Below are 17,922 nucleotides of genomic sequence, written 5' to 3'. Positions count from 1 at the left end.
AAAGCACGATAAACGGAGGGAATACTGGAGTTGCCAAGGATTTCATCTTGCTTAGAGCCACCATCAATACTCATGAAAGCTGCCACGAGGAGTTCAATGGCACGTGGTCTTGGGGAAGTCTGCTGCCCAGACCTCTTTAAAGTGTTGAAAAGCAAGTATACGACTTCGAGGGCTCAGGTGCTCTGGACCCAAGCCATGGTCTTTCACTGGCCTCACCTGCATTTGAAAAGTGGACATTGAATCAGGAAGACTAGTGAAGAATTTGATGCAATTGAATGATAATGCTGGTGAAGAATACTGAAAGTAACATCGATGGCCAAAAGAATAAACAAATCTCTGTCGGAAAAATTCTCCTCGGAGTGAGATTGCTCCCTTGAGGCAAGGCTGGGGAGACTTCATCTCGCATACTTCGAACATGGCAGGAGAGACCAGGGTCTGGAGAAGGACATCATGCTTGGTGAGATAGACAAGCAGCCAAAAACAGAGGAAATGACCTTGCACAAGGTGGACTGAATTAGCAGCTGCACCAATGGGCTCAAGCAGAGGAGCCATTGTGAGGAGGCCAAAGGACAGGCAGTGTTTCATTCTGTTGTGCTTCGGGTCACTGTTTGTGAAAACCAATTCCATGGCATCTAACCAAACAACACCACGCAGACACCTTGCGGGCTCTATCTAATCCACGAGGGCAATAAATACTGTTACTCTCCTTCTGAGGTACTCTAGCAGTGCCGTGGAGTACTTTGGGACTGATAAAGAAAGTCAGTGGTTCAAACTCACCAGCTTCTCCATGGACGAAAGATGAGGCTATCTACCTCCACACACATTTCCAGACTCTCAGAAACCACAGATAATGATAGATGAGTTTGACCTGACTAGATGGGTGGGTTACTCTACTTTTAGAATTATCTCCTTAGTTTGAGGCAAAAATACGTTAATGTCAGAAACCTATTCTCACTTGTGAAAAACACCTCATATTCATGTAAGTCATATGATAAATTTCAGTTATTATTTAAAAAGCTGTCATTATATAATAACTAGTATATCTGTAGGCATTTGCATATACATGCATGTGTGAACATGTATACAAGAGGAAGCTTTAAAATGTGTGTAGAAACATTCCATTTTATTTTGATTCCATGTTTCTATGAGCTTTTAGAAGCTCCTTTTTCATTCATATACATAGTAACATATATAAAGGCACCGTTACAAATGCTTCCTGGACGTAACTAAACACTTTACTGGATTTTAACGTTTAGGATCAATTGATTGTTTCATGGGCCAACTCGGTCAACTGGCTTAGCTGATAAACTGTGTTCTATAGGCTTGTTGGCAGGTAGCATTGGAGATCAGAAAATCCTGCAAGAGGGCATCTAGGATGCAGTTATTGGACCCAAAAGAATGAAGGCAGCTGGAGATTTGAATAAGAAGATAACCTATCAACCTAACGGTCCCCACAAAGAACAGCCTTATCTATCCTGAGAGCGGAACAGCTGGACGGTGTATGTGGACCACTACTGACAATTCTGACTCGAAGTATGATGGATGGTCCCAAAAGAATGGGAGAAAAATTCAAATTCTTAAAAAAGGAAAAGGGCCAGATTTCCTAGACCAGTAATGCCAACACCTTTTAAATTTATACCAAAACTCTACTTGGATATCATCTTCCAATTAAGTAGCAGATTGGCTCATAAAATAAACAATATCACCTCTAAGTATTATGTGTCTTAAAAAAATCTCTCACAAAAAAGTGGTTAACATTTACCCGGAGCACAGATGAGAAGGTGAAGGGGGATGGGGAACTAGATACTATATTGGGAAGGGAACAACCAGACAATGAATAATGGAAAGGTCAACACATGGTAAAAAATGTAACAATAAAAAAGGTGTAAAAATTGATAAATGGGAACCTACTTTTTCTGTTAGCTTTGAGAAAAATCACAAAAAAGATACAATAAAATGATCCTCTGTCAATTTGATCATATATTTTGAGTGGTGTCTTGCAATCAAATTAGATTTTCAAATTAGTTGTGGAGAGATAGGCTTAGATGTATTGTTGTGGATAGGAACATATTTTATTAACAGTGTGTAGATTTTTACTGTTGTAAAAATAATAAAATCTACGCCCTCTCCACCACTTATCCCGGCACAGCCCAGTGACATTTCTGCTGTTCTTCCAGCCTGACAATTATTTCTGGCATCTCTTGCTGCTTCATCTCACCGCGAGGGACACAACGCAACCACACTTAAACCAATGTCTGCCTTTCCGTCTCCTCCTCCCACCCCAGATAACCAGTCCTGATCGCTGGTTTCTATCAATGAAGGAGCTTCAGAATTCCTGGCAAATTGAAATAAAGTAATGGGATTTTCCTTGCATTTCTGAAGGCTCATATTTATGTATTTGTTTCATACAAATGAGATCATCCTGTGGTTGTTCGCTGTGACTGGCCTCTTCTGCTGTGTACAAGGTTTTCGAGATTCATCCGGGTGGAGGTGTTCATCGGCGTTTCGTTCGTTCTTTCTTTGTGGATGGCTCAGTATGACCGTGTCTGTGCAACAGTCTGTCTGCCCATTCAGCTAATAGCGGACAGTTCCGGTGTTTCCACCTGATAGTCCCTAGGGTTTTAGAAAGGTTTCGAAAACAAAACAGCCATTCTGTGAAATGTTGACCATTTTCCTTCTAAAACATCATGCAATTACTTTCATAAAAGAATCCTGTTTTAAGCAGGTATTAAATCACCTTTTTTGATATGATGAAAATTACCCTTTTGCATGATTATCTAGAAAGCGAAAGCTAAGATTTGCTAAATCACATCAATTATGTTAGCATCAGTGGCAAAAAAATGCCATTATTCTAAATATAGTTTTAGTTTCTTAATTTGTTATATATGTTTGTAAGATATAAACATTACATTCTGGACACGATGATGTTCAGAAATGGAATATTTCAAATGGCATAGTTATAGATTAAAATTCTATAAGATTAACTTTTAAGTGTGAGATATACATTTCAGCATTTTTTTAAATGTAGAAAGGCTCCCAAGAAGGCAATAGTACTTATTGGACACATAATTGAAGTCATTGTAGTAGTTGTGAATGTATAATTTGTTCAGAAGTTATAACAGATATTCAAGCTACCTAGAAGTGGTTTCTCACTCCGGGGATAGTTTGAGCACAGGGGCCCAGAACTGATCCACTCTCTCCCTTACTGCTCTCTTCATCCTTTGGCTATTGCCACAGGTGTCCAGATTCCCCGAAAAAGAAAACAAAATCAATCCCCAGTTTACAAAATTCTTGAACACTGACAGCTGACTCTGGAAGGTATCGCGAGTAGCCAGCTTAAGCAGCGTGCTGGGCTTTGCCTTCGTCCTGATGGCCTGACGGGTCCGCCGCAGCAAGTAGGCACTCTTGTCGGAGGAAAGTGGCTTTTCTCCCGGGACAATGAATCAGTGTTGCATATTTCATTTCTGTTGCCATACTACGGGCCAGAAGAGAAGGAGTCCTGATAGCATCATGCTTACCCCTGCTAGCCCCAAGGTGGGTGGTTCAAGATCACCCCGTGGTTCTGGGGCAGCATGAGTTGGAGATATGCTCCTGTACATAGTAAAGAAAATCCTATGTGGCTGTTTTGCTGTCACACAGCACACAACAACAACAGCCGAAAGTAAGTCCCATGTCCACACATAGCAGGCACCGAGACCAGGAAATGTCATCCTTATGTCAACTGAAATGATCAAGTTTGGTTTTCATGGGGAAAGAGTGAGAAAGTACATTGGTGAATGTAGTAGGTTTGGCCTCAGAAATGTATTTTAAAAGTCCTTGGCATTGGTCTATAATCATAATGGGGAGGCTGGCAGTTTGAAGCTACCAGCTGCTCCAGGGGAGATGTGCCTTTGTACTCCCACAGAGAGTCTCAGAAACATACCGAGGCGGAGACTCTATCCTGTCTGGTCTCTGTGAGGCAGAAAAAGAGTTCATATAAGCAAGTTAATAAATGACCGTGGTCAGCTTTAATTGAACTTTCATTTATACTAATACTAGAGTGAGTAATGATCAAAACACGGTGTCAAGAACAGGTAACGGCTGCTAATTGAAACAGAGACATGAATGACTGAGATGCCTTCCGGGGCCAAATATGATCATTGTGCCAATTCATTACCATAACAAATTTTCATAAGATGTTCTGAAGAGAGTTTTTAAGAAGCCTTTAAAAATTAAATCTTAATAGAATGATTTAAGGAAGAAAAAAAAAAGAGAACTTTCAGAAATCTTCCCCACTCCCCAGCTGTCTGTTGCTGAAAATAAAACAGCAGTAACAGAGAAATTTATGTTCTTAAGAATTCAGATTCAAGAATGAGTAATCTATGAGAGGTAGTCTATAAATCACAGTTGAACAACTGGGCTGGGTTTGTTTATACAGAGAAATAAATGAAGGCGTCTATGACAACCAGTGCACTTCACAGAAGGTTCCAGAGTTCACAATAAGAATATATTTATATTGCAAGATTATGCTTTCAGACCCACACGACAAAGTACCCTCTTTCTGATAATCGGTGATACTCCCACGGTGTACCGTCCCACCCACTTCCTGCCTTACAAGGATCCATTAATCCCCTCAGTACTGCTTCAGACATTAAAAGATGTGTGAATTGATCTTTCCTTAGAGAATTTTCTCATGAGTCTCCATTACATCAATTATTTGTTAATTTATATCTTCCAATTCTTTATCATTCCTTTCAAAAATTCTATTTTACATTCTTTCCTCAACTTCTTGTTATTGAATAAAGTGAAAAAAAATGAGTTTGCTACAAGCATTTCTAGTTCATTTCATACATCGCACACTTTGGAAGTTAATATTCCCCCCCCTGCTCCCCCTTATACTTGGTGCTGCAGTTTTCAGGTGCTGTTGTCGGTGTAACTCCTTTTCAGCCTGTAGTGACCCATGGAACAGACTAGAGCTGCTCTGCAGGGCTTCTAGCCAATCAGGACGCTATGAGTTGGAACCAATTCAGTGGCTGCAGGTCTGTATAATTTTTATACCAGGTTTTCTGTCATGGAACCTTTGGGTGGTTTTGAACCAGTCACCCTTCAGTTAGCAACTGTGCCCTTAAGTTTTGTGTCACAGGACCGCTGGGTGTCACGGTAAGTCTCAACAAATGCTTCCTCGCCGCTTACTTCTCGGGGCTCTGGTGTCACCACAAAGTCAGCGCTTTGAACCAGGAGAGCGAAGCGGCTTCCAGCTTCCTTAAATAGTTAAAACCTCAGAAACCCAGAGGCAGTTCTCTGTCTCAGAGAGTTGTTAGCAGTCAGAATTGACTCAAAGGTGGTGATTTTTTTGTTGTGGTTATTTTTCGTTTGTTTTATTCACTTTGTCTTATTCATGTATCCCATGAATAACTTAAAAGCATTTCCTGTGGCGAATTCCATCATGGTGTTATTGTTCTATTGCTGTTTGTATTCGTTGTGCTCAAGTGCATTTGGGTTCTGGGAGTATGTGCATGTACAGCTTGCAACTGTTTCAAAGGGTTTTCAAGGCAGGGATCTTTGGAATAAGAGTTAGTATGCTTGTCTTCACAGCACCTCTGAGTGGGTTTGACTCACCAATCTTTCAATTAATAGTCACATGCTTAACCAGTTGCATCACCCACTGGCTCATTATTTTATGTCTTTAAAATATATTATGCATTTTAAAAAATTGATCAAGGCATTTGCTCTCCACTTAAGTCCCTTGCATGATTGGGGCAGGGAATGTATGGATGTGCTTTATACAATTGATGTATGTATATGTATGGATGGTGATAAGAGTTGTATGAGTCCCTGATAAAATGTAAAAAAAGAAAAGAGGAGAAAAAAATGATTAGGGCAAAGACTGTACAGATGTGCTTTATACAATTGATGTATGTATATGTATGAACTGTGATAAGAATTGTATGAGCCCCAATAAATTGTTAAAAAAATTGATCAAAAAGTAAAAAGATAACCTACACACTGGGAAAATATTTAGCAATGACATAACAAACAGGAGACTAAACTTGAAAATTTATAGAGAATTTTATCACTTCAACAAGATACAGTTAAATAATCCAACTAAAAAGTGCATAAAAGATATGAATAGACACTTCACCAAGAAGACATTGAGAGGGCCATAAAAATATGAAGAAAACATGTTTGGGGTTCTTAGCTTTTAGATAGATGCAAATCAAAACAACAATTAGATGTCATCTAATTCTAGCATTACGAGCAAAATTAAAAAACCCAAACAAACAGAAAACACGAAATGCTGCCAAGGGAATGTGGAGCCTGGAACCCCCATGGACTGCGGTGGGAGTATGAAATATGCAACCACAGGGCAAGGCTGAGTGGTGCTCCTCTAAAAGCTTAAAAATAGAAGTGCCATGCAGGTTAGCCATCTCAGGACTTGGTTTACAGCTCAGGCAAGTGCGAAACATGACCCTGTAGATGCACACCCATGTCCGTGAAGCACTGTGAGCAATGGCAAAGTGATGTAAACAACCTAAATGCCCACCATGGAAGAATGGATAAATGAATTTTGGTACAGAGCCTCAAGGGAAAATATACAATGTAAAGAATAACTAACATTCTAAATAACTCACAGCATGGTTTCATATGGAGAATTTTATACTTAGTATAATACGTCAATCACAACAAATATTACGAGGCTACAATGTCAAGAAAAAGTTTTTCTGATCAAATAAAAATTATTTGATGGTTACTAGGAGTGGAAACAGAAGGGGGAATTCCCTGGATAAAAGGAGCCAGGTATTAAATGGGGTCAAGGGGATGGTAGGATCCAGTAAGATGGAGGCTAGCCCAAACTGATGGTGGTGGAGTAAAACAAGGGGAGGGATATGCAATAGTTAAAGACAGCAGAGGTAAACACTAATCAAATCACACTCCTGAAATAAAGGTGATCTGTGAATAAAAGTATGGACAGGCAAGCCAGGTGACTGGGTATTGAAGAGTGTGGGGGAAAATACCCACAGTCATATGTAGATTGACAGAGGATATTTGTACACATGTGTTAACCTTTGTGCAAAGTTATCTATGGATATGATGGGATATACAGAAGGCAAGTTATGAAGACTTCTTGGAGGAAAGCAAACACCTCAAGGCAAAGAGTCATCAGGCCTGGTGGCTCAGCACCTTCATCTCAGGGCACATCAAGATCAATTGGTCAAAAAGACTCCACAAGATAATGCTCTACATCCTACTTCGGTGAATATCAACTGGGTTCATGAGCAGCTGTCCAAGGTGAAACTACTGGTCTCTCCCTGTCCAGAGGAAAGACGAGTGATGAACTATGAAGACACAGAGAAACAATTCATTCAGTGGACAGATGGACCACTCAAACATCCATGTCCAGGACTCTGTTAGACCAAGCTCTCTAGAGATGCAAAAGCAGCTACAGATGTGGATACACACAGAAAGAGTTTCACAGTAAAAAACTGGTTCACCAGTTGTAGCAGTTGGTAGGTCAAGTGTAGTTCAAGTCCTCGGGTCCAATGGTAAATGGGAGCCATCTCTTGACCCCAGTGGCTTCAGCAGGTGATGAACCAGACAGCAGAAAGGCAAAGCAGGAAGACCACACACTGGTGGATGCAGAGCTGTATGGCCTAATGGATCCAAGGTCAGGGAACTGCTGATGGCTTTTGGGGCTTGCAGGCAGTATGATGGGAGGTCAATGAACCCGAGGGAGGATCCAGATTCAGTAAAAATAAGCTAGGTTCCTCACAGTGTAAATCTGTGCTAAGAGTATGCCACACCACAAATGACCGCCCCTTATTCAGTGGATCTCAACCTTCCTAATGCCACGACCCTTTAATACAGTTCCTCATATTGTGGTGACCCGCAACCATAAAATTATTTTCATTGCTACTTCATAACTGTAATTTTAGTACTGTTATAAATTGTAATGTAAATATGTGATATGCCGGATGTATTTTCATTGTTACAAATTAAACATAATTAAAGCATAGGGATTAATCACAAAAATATGTAATTGTATATTGTGAGATATTTTTTTCCAATTACAAGTAAATGAAATTTTGCCTTGAAGCATGGTGTAACATGGGCAACAGTCTTAATATAACAAAGGTAAACTACATCACTACATTTTGCAGTGGTGTGCGTAAAAAGTCAATGTCAGAGCGAAGGGTGAAAATATGTTGTTGGAAATGGAAGAAGAAGGTGCAACACAGTCTCAGACAGAACAGGATCTGACTGCAAACACTTGATCCAGAATTTTGTAACTGACATTGTAGAGAAGTCAGTTCTCGCAGCATGGCTGTTAATATGTTCAATGAACTCTTCTTGTGCTGTGTCAGGAGCATCTTCAACTTTGATTGTGAATGGGCTTCTGGCAAGTGCAAATAAGGTGTCAGGTAGATTTGGAAACTTCGATGAAATTTTATCTGCAAGCATGTACGAGTGTTCTTTCACAGAAATCATCACTGTAATCTTTTGTCTGGTTCAATGTCATGCTTCTCAAAGAAAGGAGTTAAGTTAGGCAACATGTAAATTTTATTTTTACCTAATTTTTTTGGCCAAAAGTGAAGTTTCATTTGGAATGATCAGATCTTTTCAGACAAATCAAGGCATGTTGCATCTTGGAGTGATAAATTTAACTCATTCAAGATGGCAAAGGTGGCAGCCAATAAGCTATTTCATACAATTCATTTTTATCACTGAAAAGTGATTCGATTAAAAACGTTTTGAGTTCATCATGAAGCTCAAAAACACGTTTTAAAACTTTTCCTCTTGACAACCATCTCACTTCAGTGTGAAATAGCAGAGCATCGTTTGGTGCATCTAACTCGTTGCACAGTTGTGAAAACAGTCGACTGTTATAGTGCTCACCTTTACAAACTTGACAGAAATGATGATGCTTTTCATTCCTTCTTGTAACTCTTGTGGCAGCATCTTCGTTGCTAATATTTGCCGATGAGTCATACAGTGAGTTCCGATGACTTCTGGTGACTCACTCAGTACCAAACATTAAACTCCAGATCGACATCCTAGCATTGCTGGAGCACCATCTGCGCAAACACCACAAACCTTTTCCCAAGAGATTTTATGTTCTTTCAGAAATGAGGCAACTATGTCAAATACATCACATGCAGTAGTTGACGTTTCAAGAGGTTTGTAAAAGAGAAACACATCTTTAAAGTCACCATAATTAATATACTTCACGTAAACCAGTAACTGTGAACAGTTTGCAACATCTGTACATTCATCAAGCTGGATGATAAATATTGGAAGTGGAGCAGATTTAATTTCATGGATTACCTGATCAAGAATATCATCAGACATGTCATCTATTCTTCTGTAGACAGTATTGTTAGATAATGATTTGCACTCAGTTTAATAACAAATTCATCTCCAATCATAACTCGAACAATGCCTTTGGCTGCTGGCAACAGTAAATCCTCAGCAAGAGTGTGAGGTTTCATAGCTCTGGCTATTCTGGGTGCCATCAAATATGAAGCTTCAACGGCTGCTACGTTTTGTTTGTGGTTCTTGCCACCAGTGTCAAGTCTGGCTTTCTTGAGTCCATCAGCTTTGCTTCTAAAATAATTGGTCTCCTTGCCGGTCTTAGGTGACCCTTTGAGAAGGTCATTTGTCCCCTCTTTTCGCTGCCGCTATTTCCTGAAGCATGACATCCCTTTCCAGAGACTAGTCTCTCCTGACAACATGTGTCAATTGTGCTAGGTGAAGTCTCGCCATCCTTTCCTGTAAAGGGAACTCTGGCTGGACTTCTTTCAAGACAAATTTATTTGTTCTTTTGACACTCCATGGCACTTTTAATATTCTTTGCCATCACAAGGGTTCAAATGCATCCATTGTACTTTGGGGTTTTTTGACACTGTGTAGCCTATTTACCTCATACAATGTGTTGTTTGCTTTCTGGATTGCTGCCTTCATGAGCATTGATTGTAGATCTAAGTGAGATGAAATCCTTGACAACTTCCATCTTTTATCTGTTTACCATATTATCTATTGGTCCAGTTTTGAGGATTTTTGTTTTCTTGGCATCGAGTTTGTAACCCATATTAAAGGCTGTAATTCTTGATTTTCATCAGCAAATGCTTCAAGTCCTCCTCACATTTTGCAAGCAAGGTTATGTCATCTGCACATCACAGGCTGTTAAACCTTGCTCCAATGCCAATACTGCATATTTCTTCATATAATCCATCTTCTCTATATATTTGCTCAGCATAGACACTGAATAAGCGAGTTAGTTTATTGTGCCAACCTGGCCGATAAACACATGTGGGGTTAATTGAAGGGCGGAGAGATAAATGGCTTAGTGACCCTCGCCTTTCTAGTTCTCGGGTCTCTTGCTTTCTGATGGTCAGACCAGGGTGCAGCTGCCTTAGCCAGTTCCCTGCTTTTGCTTGCAAGACCCACTTCCTGAAAGACATCCCTGAGGAGAAGCCACATGGACTTACCCCGATGCAGCCCAGTGTGCTCGAGCAGTCATGTGGAGACCCCTGGCAGCGCTGAGATGCTTAACACATTCACTGATTCGGCTGTCCTCCTGCAGTCGGCATCATTGCGTCTGTTTTGTGAGATGGAGGAGGACTTTGTGGATTGGTGTTGGACATATGGGCTACTGGGTTAATGTTGGACTTGGGCTTGGGCAGCACTGGTTTGAAATGTTTTCTTGACACACAGTAAGATTTATGTAAAACTGTCTAATACATGAGTTTCTGTGGATTTGTTTCTCTAAAGTACCCAGAATAACACAATAAGTATGGTGGGATGATCAAACCCAGACACACACTTTTCCATATTTTAAAACTTACAGAATTCCCTTGTGTTTACACAAGTGACGCTTGCCCCATGCTCTGCATTAACATAATTAAGTGTTCTGGAATTCCCATTCTTTTCAAGATTCTCCACAGTTTCTTATGACCCACACAATTGAGTGCCTTTGCAGAGTCAATAAAACACAAGGAAACATCTTTCTGGTATTCTCTGTTTTTACCAAGATCCATCTGACAAAGGCAGTTACAGCCCATGTTCTACGTCTCTTTCTGAATCGGGGCTGAGACTCTGCCAGCTCCCTGTCAATGTAATTCTAACCCATTGAAGGGTGATCTTTAGCAAAAGTTTACTTGCATGTAATATCAATGATATTGTTCTATAATTTAAGCATTTGAGGGGTCACCTTTCTTCAGAATGGGTAAAACTATGGATCTCTTCCAGGTAGTTAATCAAGTAGCTGTCGTCCAAACTTCCTGGCATTGATTGTGAGCGCTTCCAGTGCTTCAGCAGCTTGTGGAAGCACTTCACTCGGCAGTCTGTCACTTTCTGAAGCCTCATTTTGCCAAAGGCACCCCATTCTTTCCACAGCTGTTTGGCTATTTCACAGAAGATCCCATCATGTATAACCACACTATGCTAGATCATGTCAGGGGAGAATCCTGGCCCAGCCAAGTTTACATAAAGCCAAATTACCACAATGATCTTCTAAAATATAATAGGCTACCACTACGAATTGTTCTGAAAAAGAACACATTAGGAAGTCCTGAGTAGAAAATGGGAGAACAATGTGAAATAAGACTCAAAATCATAAAAGACACTAGGCTTACTGGATGGATAGAACTGGTGGAAACTGTGAAGTGACTGGAATTAAAACTGGGTCTCAATTTTCGATCAAACTATACACAGTGAGACTATGAAAATCAAAGGGGCAACATTTACACAAGAACACAATTTAGAAGGGTCAGGAAAGGAGGAGGAATGGAAACAGGAAACAGAGATGAAGAGGCATGGTGCAACACATACTATAAATTGAGGCAACACATACTATAAATCGCCATTGCTATTGAACCAAGTCCACCTCACAGTTCCGGTGTGACAGGCTGTATCCTCCCCATAGGGCTTTTAGAGCCATACATCTTTATGGAAACAGTCTTCTCTGTTTTTCTAGAGGAGCAGCTGCTTGCTCCAGCCTGCTCGTGCCTTCTAAATGTGGAACTTTCTGTTAGAAGCCAAGCACTTAACTACTACACAAGCAGGCCTCCTCGCTTGGCACATGCAGTCATAACTTATACCACTCAAAATATGCACTCTCAACATCAAAAATTCCAGGTCCTGCTGGTTTCACTGAGGAATTCTATCAAACATTCAGAGACAACAATACCAATTTTAGATTCACAATATACAAATGGATAATATACTACCAAACTCATTTTATGAAGCAAACTCTGATACCTAAAAAAGGCAGAGAATCACCAGAATTGAAAATTATAGACTAATATCTCTAATGAATACAGATGTAAATATCTTCATTAAAATATTAACCAATAGAATTTAACTAAGGGTAAAAAAAATAATACATCACGATCAAGTGTGATTCATACCAAATATGCAAGGATGGTTTAATATTAGAAAGACAATCAATGTAATTCAGCTCATAAAATAAAGAAGAATCACATGATTATATCAATCAATGAAGAAAGGGCATTTGATAAAATTCAATCTCAATTCTTGATACAAATACTCAACAAAATAGTTACAGAAGGGAAATTTCCCAACATAATAAAAGTCATATGTGAAACCAATAGCCTTGATCTCACTTCCTCTTCCAATGGGAACTAGAAAATGTGGCACTTTCTCAACACTTATTTAGCATAGTCCTGGAAGTTTGGGCTAGGGCATGAGCCAGCAAAAATAAACTAAAGGTATCCAGAAATAAAAATCTCTTTATTTGAAGACAGTATTATCCTATGTAGAACACTCCACCTATAAGGTCAACATATGGGGAGTTAAAGGAAGATGATGCCAAGGACTACGGGCAGGAAAAGAATTCTTGGAAACTGATTGTGGTAGGAACTGTACAATACTGCTTGAAATGATTGAACTATGGAAAGATATATGTATGAACTCCCAATTAATAATAAATTTTAAGATAACATTTTTTTTTCAAGAGACCAACATATAGAGATCTGGTGTATTCTTGCATATTAAGGATAATGATACAGTAAAAGACATTAAAAAAACCATTTACAATGACTATACAAAACTAGAGAAAAAAATCTTACCAGAGAAATAAAAGACCTAAACAAGAAAAACTACAAAATACTCCTTAAATAAACTCAAAGAAACTTATACAAATGGAACAAGTTACCATGTTCCTATACAGGCAGACAAAACATCCTGAAAGTATCAATATTACCAAAATACTTTACAATTTCAATGCAATTCATACCCAAATCCCACAAGTTTGCACACAAATTCAAAAATGAATTCCCAATATTATGTGGAAAGAAAAGAAACCTAGGATAAATAAAATACTATTAAAATAAAAACAAAGTAGGAGGACTTTCACTCCCAGATCTTAAAACCTACCTTATGGCCACAGTAATCGACATAAACTGGTCCTGGTACAAAGATATGAAGACCAATGTATTAGAACTGACCACCCATAATACAAGTAAATATCTATAGACACTTAATTTTTGATAAACAACTAAAACACATTAGATGAGCAAGAGGATAGCCTTTTCAATATATGGTGCTGGAAAAACTGGATCTTTATCTTAAAAAAAAAAAAAAAGGAACCAAGACCCACACCTCATGTCATGTATAAAAGCAAATGCAAGATGCATCACAGACCTAAATATAAATCATACAATTATAAAGAACATTAATGAAAAAATAGGACAAACTTAAGGGCCCTAATACAAACTGTAAACACACTACTGAACATAATGAAAAAGATCCACACTCTAGAAGACAACATGAAGAACTACAGCCTACTGAAAATACAACCTTTCTGCACATCAAAATGCTCCATTGAAAGAGTCAACAGGGAACCCATCGAATGGGGACATTCAGCAGTAATAGGTCAGATGAAGGGCTCATCTTTAAAATCTATAGAAAATTACATCTTAACAAGGAAAAGTAAACACAAAACATAGATAAACAATTTACCACAGATGATATCCAGGCAGCCAGTAGTATTGAGGGAGTGTGCGCGAGGAGGCCTGATGTCCACCTGCTACCCTACTACTGAACCTATAAAGATATGCACCTAGGTCTATTTCCCCAATAATCATAAACATATTTACATATACACATGCCTGTATTTAGGCTTCTATGTATGCCGTTGCCTCCTACTCCTTTCCTCTATTTCCTTACACTTTCCTCCTGTCCCACTACCATGTTCAGCCTTCATTCTGGTTTCAGTAATTCCTCTCAGTTACCTTGCCCTTGGCACTTTTAGCATAAGATTGGTAACCCCACAGCTCAAACCCTCCAATTAATCTGAGGGAGAAATATGAGATTGTTTGCTATTGTAAAGATTTACTAAGCCTAGGAAACCATACCTATGCAGACATTGTGAGTTGGAATTGACACAATCACAGTGTTTTGTTGTTGTTTTTATATAAGGTGTGTCTTTAAATTAGAAATAGTATTATAAAATCTCCAGCTTAAGTGTCTATAATTTAACTTATTTGTAAATATAAAAGAAATTTATTTTCAGTACTTGATATTACCTAATTTTACTGAAGTCTTCTTTTTGCTGCTACATCCTCAGGATAATGCTTTGACCTTCCTCTTGAACTTTGATTTTTTTTGGTTTGTTTTTGTTATATATTTTTAGGGTTCTAAATTAACAGGAAAAAAATTACACAGTTCGCTTTTCTCCACAGTTCTCATTTTGTTGACCTTCCTCTTTCACCACCATCTCCTAGGCAATGATGCAAACAATGGGAAATATTTTATTTTCAAACAGTTAAAATAAAAATATTAAGATAAGTATTGAGGCATACATGAGGATTATAACTAAAAATGCTATGTAACTACAAAAAAAGCAAAACATCTCACTGCCTTCTTCAATTTACTTACTGGATCTTATTGGATGGACACCTGTCCAGGAGCCCTGTGGGAAAGCTATCCCAGAGGTCTCACAGATGACTTCCCTAGGTGGAGCAACTCACCTGTGATTCTGATCATCACTCTGTTGGTTACACATTTGTCTTACCATGTGTTTGTGTGTATGTGTGTGCATGTTATTCTCTTGCTTTAGGGAAAGCATATGCATGATATGGCAAAAAAATCTCACATGCACAGAGTAAACACAATCGCTCATTCTGTGAACACCTCCCAGAGTTTCTTTCATGGAACTCTCAAAGAAAATAAAATCTTTATGTGATTTTTTTTTCAAATTATGGTCTCAATGTCTGCAAATGATTTCTTTTTCATAACTCTAAAGTTTTCTCTGGAAAATTATCTGCTTTAAGAAATCCCTCTTAGAAATAAAAATAAATTAAGAAACAAGAACAGATTTGTAAGTAAAATGTCACTTGTGGACAAAACCATTAGCCAAAAGTTAACACCAGATTTAGTTTGTAAACACAGATGTTGGGTGATGATAGGTGGAGTTACTGGGGCCAGGCATATGAAGTCATCATACAAGCCTTCTTCAACCTGCTTGAAAAGTAGTGTTTCTAGCTAAACTTAAAGTTTTCATATTGTTTTACTTTGTAAAAATTGAGCTCTTTAATATAAGTTGGGCGAAGGTTTAGACAGCAATTAAGTATGCAAACAACAATGCATACCCACTTTGTTTTCTCTCCTTGATTGCAAAGTACACAATGTAGCATCACTGATTCTACTTGCTTTCTGTGTTTCCCATTTCAATTCCTCCTTCTTTCCTGGCTTTTCCAAATATCGTCTTAGGGTAAATGCTGCCCTTTAGATCTCAAATGGTTGGTTATTCTAAAACAAATCACCCCACTATGGTTATAGTTTCACTTATAAACCGATCTATTGCTTGACTGAAAATTGAGCCCCAGAGTGAGTTCAGTGACTACACAACTAAACACAACAATCTTGGGATTCCACCAGCCTCTATCTGACCAGGAAAACTAGTCAGTTTTCTAATTTCTATAAACCTTTTCCTCCCACTTTCTCTAGAAACTTCTAATGTAATCCAAGTAAGAACAGTTGGTAGCAATAGCAGGTCATGATCTGGTTCTTTGGGGTTTTAGGACTGTGGACACTAATGTTTGAGTGGTCAATTAGGGCAGTAATTGTTTCCATGTGTTTTCACATTACATCACTCTTCTGTCCTTTGCACAAGGAGAGCCCCCAAATGGAATCTTGGAGAGCTGCTCCTAAGCTGTTATAACCAGAGGTGTTACTCACCAAAGCAAGCCTGAGGGCATCGCCATTGTGGACCGTGTTATGCCAATTGACCTCAGGGTCCTCTGGGATCATGGTCCTGAGTTACCTGGTTTTGATTATTTGTTCCTCAAAGTGTTTGGATATGTCTAAGAAGTGCTCTGCCTTCTGTGTGTTCCACCACGTTCCTGGATATACTTGCAGCAAAGGTTTACACAAATATCCTCAGGCAAAGTTTAATATCTGTGTGGTTATTTGTATCATTGCAGCAGTACTAGCCTGTCGCTGGGCCGAAGGTTTTGAGATAGGGAAGTGTGAGTCCTCCAACTTCATTTTTCTTCTTGCAGTGTTTTGTTCTCTAGGGTCTCTTTCCATATAAAGTTGATGATACTTTCCCGCATATCTTTAAAGTAAGACATTGGAATCTGGGTCAGGATTGTTTGTATCTATAGACTACTTTGGATAGTACTGACATTTTCACGATATTAAATATTTTAGAAATCATATTATTGGGGGCAAGTATAACTCTTATCACCATCCATCCATCCATCCATTGTGTCAAGCACATTTTAAATATTTCTATCTATGGGTGTTGTGTTCCATTTATTTAGGTATTGTTTCCGGTTAAATTGTTTTGTAGTGTCATTTGTATAGATATTTTCCTTCTCTGCCTATATTTACTACTAAGTATTTAATTTGGGAATGGCTTTTGTAAATGGCATTGTTTGATTATTTCCCCCCTAGTTTATTGGTTAGCATAAAGGAATTGGACTGGTTGTTATATGTTGATTTTGCATTCTTCCACTTTACTGAATCATTCAATTAGTTGCAAATCCTCTCTTGATGAGTTTTTAAGATATATAAACAGATCTGTCTTGGAAGAAGAATAGCCACAATGCTCCTTAGAAGTTAGAATGGTGAGAGTTCCTCTTACATACTTTGGACATGATATTAAGAAAGACTAGTCCCTGGAAAATGATTTCAAGCTTGATAAAGCTGAAGGGCATCAGAAAGGAAGAAGACCTGGACCACCAACATGGGTTGACCCAGTGGCTGCAACAACTGGCTCAAACATCAGAACAATGTGACAATAGTGCAAGACTGGATGTTGTTTTGTTTTGTTATGTTGTACATCTGAGTGGGAACAGACTTGATGGTACCTAACAACAACATCTTGTTTATGGAAGCTACAATTTATGTATTTTGAGGCTCTTTCAGTGGGTGCATAGATATTTATGTCTTCTACTTCAATGGACTGAAATTATCATATAGTATAGACAGTTGTATTGATGAGTATTGCTTCCTTATCCAATCCACTACTCTCACTTGGTGCTTTTAATCTATTTACATCTGTGGTAGTTACATAATCTGGTGTCAATTTGGGACTTGAGAGGATTAAGAGTGAAAGAGTGGAGTCTTCTCTGTCAATCGGGTCATAGCCAATGAGACCCCTGTGGGGCATGGACTTCTCTGGAGAATTCTGGAAGTGGAAGACACTGTCTCTCTCCTCACTTTTTTAGAGACTTTCTACTGAAAAGGTTGACTCCCTGCAAGACATCCCTGAGGAGAAGCCACATCGACCTACCGTGATGCAGCCAGACCTATGGAGCCGGAGTAGCCATATAGATACTTCGGCCAGTGATGAGATGCTTACAACACCACTGGACCCAAAGACTTTCAATCCACTGGCCTGTGATTCTCCTGCACTCAGCATCACTGCATGTGTTTCATGAGTCCGATGAGGGACTTTATAGATTGGTATTGGCC

The sequence above is a fragment of the Tenrec ecaudatus genome, chromosome 13 (assembly GCF_050624435.1).
Source record: "Tenrec ecaudatus isolate mTenEca1 chromosome 13, mTenEca1.hap1, whole genome shotgun sequence".
Classification (NCBI taxonomy): domain Eukaryota; kingdom Metazoa; phylum Chordata; class Mammalia; order Afrosoricida; family Tenrecidae; genus Tenrec; species Tenrec ecaudatus.
Note: the sequence above shows the minus strand (reverse complement) of the source record.